Source organism: Bidens hawaiensis, unplaced genomic scaffold, assembly GCF_021521415.1.
Source record: "Bidens hawaiensis isolate Kalapana, Puna unplaced genomic scaffold, B.hawaiensis_p1.1 tig00005168_1, whole genome shotgun sequence".
Classification (NCBI taxonomy): domain Eukaryota; kingdom Viridiplantae; phylum Streptophyta; class Magnoliopsida; order Asterales; family Asteraceae; genus Bidens; species Bidens hawaiensis.
The window spans coordinates 1,272,501-1,275,000 of record NW_027491331.1 but is presented as its reverse complement, the minus strand read 5'-3'; positions in this window follow the sequence as shown (position 1 = coordinate 1,275,000).

Below are 2,500 nucleotides of genomic sequence, written 5' to 3'. Positions count from 1 at the left end.
AACTTCGATTCTTGAATAATCCACATCACTTCTGCTTCTATTGTAACAAAAGATTCCCCTTTTATGTGGAAAAGGCCCGTATCAATAATTATGATTTTACGTATGGACAATTCCTCAATATCTTGTTCATTCGCAACAAAATATTTTCTTTGTTTGTTGGTAAAAAAAACATGCTTTTTGGGGGAGAGATACTATTTCAGCAATCGAGTCACAGGTATCTAACATATTCATACCTAAGGCTTTTCCACAAAGTGGTGACGAAACGTATAACTTGTACAAATCTTTCCATTTTCCAACTCGATCCAATCCATTCGTTCGTAGAGCTATTTACTCGATTGCAGACATTTCTGGAACACCTCTAACAGAGGGACAAATAGTCAATTTTGAAAGAACTTATTGTCAACCTCTTTCAGATATGAATCTATCTGATTCAGAAGGGAAGAACTTGTATCAGTATCTCAATTTCAATTCAAACATGGGTTTGATTCACACTCCATGTTCTGAGAAATCTTTACTATCCTAAAAGAGGAAAAAACGGAGTCTTTGTCTAAAGAAATGCGTTGAGAAAGGGCAGATGTATAGAACTTTTCAACGAGATAGTGCTTATTCAACTCTCTCAAAATGGAATCTATTCCAAAAATATATGCCATGGTTCCTTACTTCGACAGGGTACAGATATCTAAAGTTTTTATTTTTAGATACTTTTTCAGACCTATTGCCGATACTAAGTAGCAGCCAAAAATTTGTATCCGTTTTTCATGATATTATGCATGGATCAGATATATTATGGCGAATTCTTCAGAAAAAATTATGTCTTCCAAAATGGAATCTGATAAGTGAGATTTCGAGTAAGTGTTTCCATAATCTTCTTCTGTCCGAAGAAATGATTCATTGAAATAATGAGTCACCATTGATATCGACATATCTGACAAATGATCGGGAGTTCCTCTATGCAATCCTTTTCCTTCTTCTTGTTGCTGCATATCTCGTTTGTACACATCTTCTCTTTGTTTTCGGGGCCTCTAGTGAGTTACAGACAGAGTTTGAAAAGGTCAAATCTTTGATGATTCCATTATCTATGATTGAGTTGCAAAAACTTCTGGATAGGTATCCTACATCTGAACCGAATTCTTTTTGGTTAAAGAATCTCTTTCTAGTTGCTCTGAAACAATTAGGAGACATCTCTATTTTTCTGCGGAATTCTATATGTACCCATAATATGTGGAAGCGTCTATACCGTAAAATAGATTTTCGACAAAGAAGCCCTATCGAAGAATTACTTAAAATGTACTTTTAAGTAATTGCTCCATAGATCCTATATCTATCTATATGAAAAAGAAATCATGTAACGAAGTGGATTCTTATTTGTACAATTGGTACTTCGAACTTGGAATGAGCATGAAGAAATTAACGATACTTCTTTATCTTTTGAGTTGTTCTGCCGGATCGGTCACTCAAGATCTTTGGTCTCTACCCGGACCCGATGAAAAAAATGGGATCACTCCTTATGGACTCGTTGAGAATGATTCTGGTCTAGTTCGTGGCCTATTAGAAGTGGAAGGTGCTCTGGTGGGATCCTCACGGACATGCAGTCAGTTTGATAAGGATCGAGTGACATTGCTTCTTCGACCCGAACCAAAGAATCCCTTAGATATGATGCAAAAGGGATCTTGTTCTATCCTTGATTAGAGATTTCTCTATGAAAAAGACGAATCGGAGTTTGAAGAGGGGGAATGAGAAGGAGCCCTCGACCGGCAACATATAGAGGAGGATTTATTTAATCACATAGTTTGGGCTCCTAGAATTTGGCGCCCTTGGGGCTTTCTATTTGATTGTATCAAAATGCCCAATGAATTGGGATTTCCCTATTGGTCCCGGTCATTTCGAGGCAAGCGTTATGATGAACAGGATGAGCTTCAAGAGAATGATTCGGAGTCCTTGCAGAATGAGCTTCAAGAGAATGATTCGGAGTTCTTGCAGAGTGGAACCGTGGAGTACCAGACACGAGATAGATCTTCCAAAGAACAAGGCCTTTTTCGAATAAGCCATTTCGTTTGGGACCCTGCAGATCCACTCTTTTTTCTATTCAAAGCTCAGCCCTTTGTCTCTGTGTTTTCACATCGAGAATTATTTGCAGATGAAGAGATGTCAAAGGGGCTTCTTACTCCCCAAAAAAATCCTCCTACATCTCTATATAAATGCTGGTTTATCAAGAAGACGCAAGAAAATCACTTCGAATTGTTGATTAATCGCCAGAGATGGCTTAGAACCAATCGTTCATTATCTAATGGATCTTTCCGTTCTAATACTCTATCCGAGAGTTATCAGTATTTATCAAATCTGTTCCTATCTAACGGAACACTATTGGATCAAATGACAAAGGCATTGTTGAGAAAAAGATGGCTTTTCCCGGATGAAATGCAAATTGGATTCATGGAACAGGAGAAGGATTTCCCATTCTTTAGCCGGAAAGATATGTGGCCATGATAGGCAAAGGAAG